An 11,172-nucleotide genomic window follows, 5' to 3' on the forward strand; every position below is an offset into this window, starting at 1 on the left:
TGCAATTCTTAACTAACCCCAGTATCTCATTACAAGCACAGGAACTCTCTGTTAAAGGGAGGACTTTCTTAGAGAAGGGATACATTTAAGCCAGAAAGGAGGGTCTATATCTCTGAGACAATTGTCCCAAGGAAATAGCCACAACATATTATATATATATTATACATATATAATATATAAAATAACATATAATTATATATATACACACACATACATATAAACATTCATATATAAACTTTGAAATAAATCTAACAAAAATACAGGATTTTTATAGAAAAATGTTAAATAGAAAGATATTTTAAAAGACCTAAATGAAGCAAATGATAAAACATGTTCATGACGGAATCAGTATCATAAAGAAGTTGAATTAATATATAAGCTCAATATAATTCTAATTAAAACCCAAAAGGATGTCTGTGGACAGGAAAGCAGGAGACAGAACCCACCAGAATTGAAGATTTATTACCATGCTATGATAGTTAAAAAGGTATGGGACTGGTCCAGAGATGGACAAATTAATTAAAAAGAACAGAGTCCAGAAACAGACACACAAATATATATGGAGTCATGATCTATTACAAATTACTAGTGAAAAGAAAGCACAACTCAAAAAATAGTGCTGAGACAATTAGCTATTCAGATTAAAAGAAAAATAATTTCTTACAAAGTACCAAATACAAAACATCCACATAAGAGTTCAATGTAAAAAACTATTTTAAAATGTACTTTGGAAAATATGAGAAATTATCTTTATCTTTCTATCAAGATAGAAATTTCCCTAAACAAAATGGAAAATATTTTAGAAGGGAAATACTTAAATGTATTGAAATTTTAAAATTCTATATGATGAAGTGTCTCAGTTTCAGTGCTCAATATGGTTGAATCAGGACCCTAAAGTAGGAAGAACTGAATAGTCCACAATTTTGCCTGTGCTAGAAATTATTCTACAATGTTATAGATACATTAGAAGTGCTTCTCTGCCTCCTTTTGGTGAGATCAAATGGTTGTGCTCCAAAAGGCAACATACTAGAGATAGAAGAGTCATGGAAAGACATAGAAACGCAGACTGTTAGCTGTTGAGAAACAGAACAGAGATGTCCTTGAGTACCTGAGTCATGATAGGTAAACCTAGACCATAATCAAAAGCAGCTAAGAATCAAAAGACAACATGGTTTTCTAGACAGTCAAAGAGAAATGATAGATAGTTGAACGTGATAGATAGAAAATAAACCCAGGAGGGACTGGTCAACCCTTAATCTAAGCCATAGTCCTATGCATTTCCTGTTTTTTGCAGCCAATGCCTGAGTACACACCATCCAAATGTCAGTTAGTGGTAATTCCTGTGATACTTCTACAAAGGTAAAAAAGAGTTAACAACCTCAATGCCACTATTATTCAAGGTTTAGACACAAACCAGTCACTCAGCTATGCCGATGGATCCATATTCAGCTTCAGAAAGTCACCTCCACTGCTCAGACCTGGGCCCCACACTACTTACATTAATGTCTAACTTGAGGACTACCCTTTCCTTAACCACTTCTCCTCTCCATAGCCCTGATGAGCTTCTGGCATTGGCAGCCACGTCCCCCTATTTCACCTGGGGCACTGCTACCCCACTACTCATAATCACCCTCTTATCTAGTGCTGAAGCCTTGTATTAATGGATTAATGAGGACATCAGTGTTTATTTATTCTATACCTGCTTTTCTTAAATGAGTAAGTCTTTCTTGGGGGAGGGCACAAAACACTTGAAATATCTTTAATATGCCAGGTATTTTAGACATCCATGAAAATACCTTATTTCAGTAATCAATCCCTCTTAGGTACACAGTCTATGTTCAGGATAAGAGACCTATACACCACTGAGTTCTCGACAGCATCCACATGCTAAATGCAACCCACTTTGTGCTAGGTACCATGAGCCACTCCCACCACAGGGCTGGGTCCATGCTTGCAGATACCTCAACAGGTAATGAAAACTTCTGAGTCATTTCTGAATTGACTCAGGAGGCTGAGGCAGAAGAATTACAAGTTTGAGGCCAGCCTCAGAAACTTAGAGAAACCCTAAGCAATTTAGCAAGACCCTGTCTCAAAACAATAATAAAAATGACTGGGAATGTACTCAGTGGTAAAGCATCCCTGGGTTCAATCCCGGGACCAAACAACAACAATAAAAAATTGTCAATGAGTGCTTCAGTTTGGGAAATACTGAACTCTTACATATGGGGAGGGTGGGGGTGGAATATATATAGTGACATTTAGAAATTAACTGGAAATTAAAATAGAGATTTTTTTTTTAATTTTTTATTGTTGGCTGTTCAAAACATTACATAGTTCTTGATATATCATATTTCACACTTTGATTCAAGTGGGTTATGAGCTCCCAATTTTACCCCATATACAGATTGCAGAATCACATCAGTTACACATCCATTGATTTACATATTGCCATTACTAGTGTCTGTTGTGTTCTGCTGCCTTTCCTATCCTCTTTAAAATAGAGATTTTGACAGAAAAATTACAATGGGATATGAGAATGGAAAGTCTGAGAGCGCTTCCCTGGAGGCATCCAACATTAAAAGTATATCTAGAAGAAGTGAAATCAAGGAAGGCTGAGAAAGAACACCATTCTGAGAGGGGGAATCAAGTGAATACAGCTTGAAGATGTCATCTACAGCCCCAGTTAATAACAGATTCACGTTAACTATGCCCCTCAGTCATCTCAAGCACAGAGCCTTTCCTTCCCTCAAAGTGAATAACCGCCTGATCGGGGAGTGAGCAGGGCCTGCACACTGACTACGTACGGGCTGAGAATTCAGGAACAGGCCAAATGTACTCTCCCAGGGAACTGGGCTTTAAAACCAGGGCAGGGTTGGCTCTATGCCAGGGGTTTGGATTTCAGTTGTTGGCTACAAATGTGTGCCACTTCCCAATGGAATGCTACTGTTCCTTGACCTGCCCTCAACTCCTAACTCGGGTCACAACACAACTCACTGAAGTTTCACAGTACGTTTCTATGGATGTTTGGAATCACAAACTCAGACTCACAGGGGAGCTGTATAGGATTTACAGAGAATTGGCAAAGCTTAGGCTTCTTGTTTTACACAGGAGGAGGCCACCTCTGGAGGATTAGTAATTTGCCTAGGATTACATGGCAGTATTGCAGAGTGGTTAAAAAAAATGGACACCAGGCTCACAGTGTCCAGGAAACTTATGCAGTGAATCTTAGAACCTTAGGCAGGTCCCCTGACATTGCTATGTCTCAGTTAACTTCTCTCCAAAGTGAAAATAGAATAGTACCTCTATCAAAGGTTATTTGTAATGTAAATAGGATAATAAATGCAAACAATTATATAATAGCTAGTGTGTGTTGATATAGATGACATTCAAAGCCAAGTCTTCTGACTGGTAGGTCAGTGCTCTTTCTGCTGAGTCAAGATCACCCCTTTATATAAAGAGTTAAAAATAAACTAAAAGAGGCACTTTACACAAACAAAGTCATCACCACTGCACGTGATTTATTTGTTTATTTTTCTAAAAACTGTCATTTGAGCACCCTGGTGTAACCATACTGAGATACCCCTGCTGAACAAGACCTGAGTTGTGCCCATGGGGAAGAGAAAAATTGTGCCCATGGTGGCTGGAGTGAGATGGGCTTGCAGGCAATAGACAGAAGACCAGAGAGTCTAGAAACAACGTGATGAGATGAAAATTCTTCCCATAGTCTAGGCATGAAACAGAAAGGTCCTGAATAACCTTGGAGAGGATGGAAATAAAGGAAAAAGAGTTATGAGGTAGGAGCATGAACTTACCCCTGACTGATTATTATCATTTTTATAAGACGCTTATGAAATATTTGTTTTTGTGGATTTCTGACAAGAAGTTTGTCCCTAGAATTCCAAAATGGAGTCATTTGATACTTCAGATTCCATAAAAAGTGCTTATTGCTAGTGCATAGAACAGAATCAGTGATTCACAGTAGACTTCTCATAATCTGAGGAGTCCCAGATTGACAAATGTCAGGGATACAGAAATGGAGACCATTTATCCAGGTCTAAAACCACATGCATTTCCCTCCTGCCAAATGTGGGCATCATAATCTACTGTAGATGTTAACAAAGTGAGGATGGCTGAGCAAATAGACAAATGTTTATCTTTTGCAGGAATGTGCACTTGGCCCTAAGGACTATTGCAGTCCGTTAGAATCCACATTTGGTGAACTGGCTTGGGAGTTCAGAAAACACCCGTGTTCCTCGGCTTCTGTGGTCTCAATTCCACATACCATGATGCCTGGCTGAAATACTGTTCTACTAATACCAGGCAGAAATGTCCACTGGCCTATTAAAGACTCTGCATTTAAGGGCTGCCTGCCCTACCCACCATATTCACATGGGAGTCCAGCCTTCAGTTCAATCTTGTTCTCCTCCATGGGAAAGGGAGAATGGCTAGCAACTTTCAGAAACTAATACAAACAGCCACATTTGCCAGCATTAAACTCTGCTTCACAGCTAAATGGACTATAAACTTTGCAAAACTTTGATTCAACTCCTCCTGTAGGTGCTATGAATAAAAAGCCTTCACAGTACGTTTTGCCCTGGAAAAGAGTCTCAAATTATTTTTGTAGAAAAAAAAAAAAATGTTGCCTGGGAAAAATTTCATCGTATGTGTAGAAAACAAGCTAAGAGGAACATGGTTCAATTTCTATCCATTCTGACATTCTTGTACTTCCACAAGAGGATCCAAGCCACGTAGAAGTCCAGGGTAGACGCTGGAGAAGCAAAATATTTTCCCCCAGTCTTCCGAATAAATATTCAGTATGAGGTGCACACAACTTTTCCTGGGAACCTGTAACCCACTGCCTTCCTAGAGGTCCACAGATATGCTATTAATTGTCAGTGGAGAGCATAGACCTATGAGCCCCAGCTCTGGCTGTGGCCCAGGCTTGCAGTCATTTTCCAAGTGACCTTAGACCTTCACCTCTTGGGTCTAACATTTATCATCTAAACAAATCAGGATGTGGATGTAGGTCCCTTTTATCCATAATATTCTGTATAAGAGTGACATCAATAGAATAAAATAATTTTTGTTGAAATAAGGAAAGGCTTACAAATTTATGGCATAGCAATTAGTGATTATGTGTGACATCCAGCAGAATTATACTGGGGAGCCTGAGCTCATGATAACAGATGTCCTCAGCACCTCCACCTCCCCCAGGTGAAACTTAAAAGATCTTCACTGGTCGACTCATCTAGTAAGCCTTTACAACCTGAGCCAGGGTAAGGGAGAATTTTTCTCATACCTCAAGTCCAAGAGGGAAACTCCAAGCAATCTCACCTCTCATGAATCTGTGCATGAATCAAATTGGTTTACTCCCTGAGCATTAAAACAAGTCAGAATTTAGATGTTCTATTAGAATCCACACTTGTCTATTGGAATCCACACTTGTCAAGGATGAAGTTACCTGAGGATATGAAGTTACCTGACTCTGCAGCAGCAGGAGCTATCTTGCAGCCAGGAGGTGCTATACCTGAGAAAGGAAGAGGAAAATGATGGAAAGGACCCAAGGTGAAAGATATTACTGAGTTGCTGAGCCAGTTCTGCAACTGGAAGCCTGGACTTTCTTCCTTTTCAATCAATAAAATCCCCTCATTTTTATGCAATCCAACTGATTACCTCCCTTGAAATCCCTTCCTTCACCAGAAGGAAGTAACTCCATGTTTTAATTACATTTTGGCTCTTGAGAATGACCTTTCCTTAAGCCATCATGATGGAGTCAGGGGCTCTGAAACCACAGAAATACCCCACAATATGGAATTCTCATTGGTTCTTAGACCTAGTTTCTCTCTGTCATCCTTGCAAGGCTCATAAGAAAAAAAAGGAATAGCTCAGGCTTCCCACTTAGCAAGGACACATGGTGCCATCCTCAAGGGAAAGACTGAAAGGCTCAGGACCCTCCTACATTCGTCATGGAGGTGCCACTGGTTTTCTTAAATGCTGACAGCTTATTGAACCTGAGTAATGATGAGGAGAAGTCCTGTTTAAAGATGCAGCTAGGATTACACTGGCCAGCATTCATTGGGTAAGAAAAAAAAAACTAACATGTTCAGTGTAGCTTGGCTCAGCAGGTGATCAGCCTGCTGGCTGGCTGACTCTGCAGTGACTTCTAGTGAAGGGTTCCAAGGGACTGCAAGGTAAATAACCAGGAAGGTGTTGGAACACTAAGGACAGGGCAAATGTTATTTCCACCTCCCTGTGCCCTTGGTGGCCATTTTCCAGCCCCTGGGCAAGTCAGCACATGATGATGAGTGGTATCTGAAGGCTAGTCTTGGCATGAAATGTGAGCCGATGAGTTTAGGACTGGAACCGTCCATCTGTCACTGATGCCAACCAGAGTAGTCTAAATCGAGTCTGTCTTTTCTTTCCCTTGTGCTGCAAACTTTCCCCTGTATTAGTCAAAATACTCCAACTCAGTAATTCTGACAGCAACAAACTGAATTTTGAATCTTTCCATTTTCCAAATAATTAAGACAGAGTGAGTTCAATGAAATAGATCAAATTAAAATAGAGAACTCAGAATCATAGGTTTTCTAATGGAACTGAAGGGATGATTCCTTTAGCTGACAGTTATCAAAAAAAATAAGTAATTTAGGACCTGTCAACACTGGATTTTACTCCTTCTCTGGCCTAGGCCTTCCCTTAAGTCTATTATGGTTTGGATCTGGAATGTTCTCCAAAAGCTTGTGTGTTGAAAGCTTATTCCCCAAGGCAGCAATAGCGGGGGGTAGGAGTTGGGGTGGGGAAGTGATTGGATCATGGAGACCTGACATCAACAGTGAATTAATCCATTGAATAACTGATAGAAAACCAGGAGTTGGTAGAGACTAGGGGAGGAGGGACCTGGTTGAAGAGAATGGGTCTTAGAGCATATCAATGGGGACTTGTCCTCAGTCTACCCCTTATTTGCTCTCTTTCTGCTCCTTGGCTACTATGAGTTGAACAGTTTTCCTCTTCCACACCTTTCTGACATGATGTTTCTGCCTATCTGAGGCCAAAACAATTGAAGCCAGCCAACCATGGCCTGAAACCTCTAAAATCATGAGCCAAAATAAACCTTTCCTTTTCTAAGTTGTTTCTTGTTAGGTATTTTGGTCATAGCAAAGAAAACGTGACTAACACAGAAAATTGATACCAAGAGTGGGGTCAATGCCAGGACTATACCTGACTGTGTGATTCAGAAGTCTTTGGAACTGCTTTACAGGAGTTCTTAAAAGTTTGGAGATACAGACTGGAGGAGTCTTAAAATGTTGTAAGTGGGGCTTAATGGACAATTCTGATGAAAGCTCAGAAGACCAGAAGACCACGAGAAATGCAAGACAGTAAAGGCCATGCTTATGAAGTTTCAGATAAGAACAAGGATTCTTGGGAGTTTGGGCTAGAACCCATTCATGTTACATCTGACAAAGAACTTATCTACATTTTGGCAATGTCCTAAGACTGTGTGAGACTGAATTTAAAAGCAAGGGACAATTTAATCTGGCACAGGAAATTTCAAGGCAGACCAGCATTTAGGTAGTAGCTTGGATGTTAATAGAAACTTTTAGCCATATTTATAGTGATAATTGAGAGCAGAAAACATTTGGAAAAAAAAATTGCAGTTTGGCCAGAAAAGCATTGAGTAAAATTGAGGCCAAGGAATGTGCGGTTGCTGAAGAGATAAGCATCATTAAAAAGAAACTAAATACCTTGCATTAAGCCAAAAGGGATGATGCCTTGAAGGTATTGCAAGAATTGGCAAGACCACACCTATCACAGGCTCAAGGTGTAAAAGTGAAAACATCTCCTTTGAAAGACTTTTCTTGCATAAGAAAGCACCCAGGGGCCCTATTCACACAGGACTGCCTAATAAATTGTTTCCCCAGGATTCATTTCCTCATTCTCAGGTCTTCAGGCATTTGGAAACTGCTGTAATCATGATCCAAGGGGGCCCAGATACTACTCTTTCTGGTGGCAAACCTTACTTCCATCCACATGGTGCTGCTTTTGCAGGCACAAAGAATGCTGAAGTTATGGGGTCACAGAAGCTTCCGCCCATATTTCAAAGAAAGGCCAGGCCATGTGTATCAGGATTGGAATCCCTATGGGCAGCCCCAGAGAAGACCACACATGAAGCTATGAGAATGAAGCTGAAGCTGTATTCCTGGCATCTCTAACTTCCTGGAGACCCCAAGAAGTTAGAGATGTCAGGAATCTGAAATTCTACTGAAGAAAGCTGCAGGCAAGAAGAGCCAGGCCAAGCGAGGGGTCATGCAGGTTCAACTGGCAAGGCCATAGGGGCCAGGTTGTTCCAACACTTTGGGTTCCACCTCTCACTTTCGCATGCCCCTAGATGCTAGACAGGATTTACTGTTTCCTGCTAGGTTTGGGTCTTACTTTGGTCCCATTCCTTCTTTTTATGCCACCATTCCTCCCTTTTGTAATAGGAATGTTTACTCTATGTCTGTCCTATCGTTGTATATTGCAAGTATGTAACTTGCTTGTTGATTTTCACAGAAATTCACAGCTAAGAGTTGCCTTGAGTCTCAGGAGAGACTTTGGACTTGGACTTTTCAGCAGTGCTGCAACTGTTGAGACTTGGGGACTCTTAGAGATGGACTGATTACATTTTGCATTGTGAAATGAGTATGAGACTTAGAGGACCATGGACAGAATGTTATGGCTTTGACCTAGAGCGTCCTCCAAAGTCTGTTGTGTTTAAAGACTTGGACCTCAGTGCTGCAATATTCAGAGGTTGGGCTTTTGGGACATGACTATGAGGGCTCTGACCTCATCAGTGGATTAACTGATTGATAGCTGAATGGACTACAAGGAGGTAGAGAAGACTAGGAAAGTGTGGCACTGGGGATATGCCCTTGGGGGCTATATTTTTGTCCCTGGCCCCTTATTTCTCCCTTTCTATCTACTCCCTGGGTGCCACAAAATGGGCAGCTCTCCTTCACTGTACACTTCCACCATGATGTTCTGTCTCACTGAAGGACCAAAGCAATGGAGTCAGCTAAACCATGGACTGAAATCTCCGAAACCTTGAGCCAAAACAAATCTTTTCTCCTTTAAGTTGTTCCTCTCAGGTATTTTGGTCACAGCTACAAAAAGCTGAATAACAAAGAGTCTTTTGGCTGGGGCTGAACTTCTGAAAATCATAATTCTGCTTTTCCAGCTGTCTCCATTAGTTTCTGTAAGTAAGAGGCATTAGAGGAAGACTAGCAGGCAGGAGGGGAACTCGTACCCTGGTGAAAAAGAAAATATTGTTGTTTTAAGTAATGCAAATTTGGGGATTAGTTGTTATTGCAGAACAAACTAACATTCTAACTAAAATAGAAAATCTTCCTTTAGTTTTCACCAAAAATATTAATCAATAATTGATTACACAATTTCTGGGCATAGAAACAAATACTTTACAGATAATTTTCAATAATTTTATAGACATTTCCATGATTATAATATGTATAATTTTGTCTCCTGGTTCTAACATACAAAGATTTATACCACAATACTCAGGAACAGTTTATGAATGCTATCCTTCTCAAGAAAATAAAAATTATCATACGGCATTATGAAAGAACCCAAACAATTCAAATATTTTCTATAGTTAGTTCGGGATCCCTGTATTAAATTTTGTTTGAGTGCCCAGAATTTTACTGGATGACAATTTCTTAACATGCTAATTTTAATTCAGTGATTACTTATTCTTTGGAATTTAGTGTGTCAACTAACATGCCAGGAAATGTTAATCTAGACCAATCAAACTTAAATCTTTTTAAATAACTCCTAAAAGGAAAGGAAACTGTTAATCTAAACAAGCCCAAGTAAAGTTATAGAAATTTTATAACAAATTTCTGATTTAATACAAAAAAGATCTGGGAACTGAAAGAATACAAAGAAATATCACTAACATCACTAAGCAAATTTCCTTTTCAAACACTTTTATTACCTCAAAAAGTTTTCCTCATGCCCCTTTGCAGTCTGTCTCTCCCTCTGCCACTGTAACCTGTGAACCTGCAGATCTGCTTTGCTGTCACCATGTGTTACTTTATATTTTCTAAAATTCCACAAAAAAGGGAATCACCCATGTACCTTCTATTGTGGTTGTTAAGCTTCTTTGATGCAGCATAATTATTTTGAGACTCATGCGTGTTGCACACCCTAGCAGTTCATGCTTTTTTTGTTGCTATGTATTATTCCACTGTACCTCCATTTGAGAATCTATAAGCCTATTCATGGACATTTGAATTATTTCCCATTAGTATGTTAATTAAAACTGCTAAGAGCATTCATGTATAACTCTTTAAGTGTGTAAGAGCAACCTGCATGTGTAAGTGTGGATGTACATTGTTTAGGTGGGGTATTTAGGTGGGGTATAACATTGTTTTGTTATATCCTTAATTCATACACAGAGAGAAATGGGCTAATGGCCAAATGAAGTATGAAGATGGTAATAAAAAGTAATGGACACCATAATTCATAAGTACTTTGTGAAGTAGAAGAGTGAATAAGACTTGGCAGGTAGAAGAATAAAGTTGTTAATTAAATTAAGCTGTGAGGGTGATGATTTAGATAAGCACACAAACAAGAAAAGTATGATCAGGAAGAAGACAATGAACACCCAGGTGTTTGATTTTAGTGGACTTGTTATCCATTTGCCCCATTTTCATTTTCAGTCATGAGTCTTGGTTCAAAGGTGTTCACGAGATTATCAAAGCTTTTGTAATATTTTTCAAATAAAGCACATTAGCTTCTCTACAGAATCAACAGTTTTTCCAATAAAAAATACAAAATAATAATCTCTATTTAAAAATTGATTAACATTGTCACAAAAGGCAAGAAAGAGACTATTACCCCTGACAGTCTCTTAAAGTTTTACACCATACGAAAAATAAATTTTCCCTTTTGGTAATGAAGGTCTGAAGCAAGTCACAACGATGATGACTGATTATTTTCAGAAATAAATCACAATTAAATGTTGAAAAAAATGCTTTTTCAAATTACTCTGTTAAATAGTCTTTATCATCCATGATGTATGATGTATAAAAATAGTTATTTGTTCTTACTGCATATGAAAATTACATAAAAACATGATGAGCATAAATAAATGCTTATAACATGCAAGGTTCTCAC

Source organism: Marmota marmota, unplaced genomic scaffold (assembly GCF_001458135.2).
Source record: "Marmota marmota marmota unplaced genomic scaffold, marMar, whole genome shotgun sequence".
Lineage (NCBI taxonomy): Eukaryota > Metazoa > Chordata > Mammalia > Rodentia > Sciuridae > Marmota > Marmota marmota.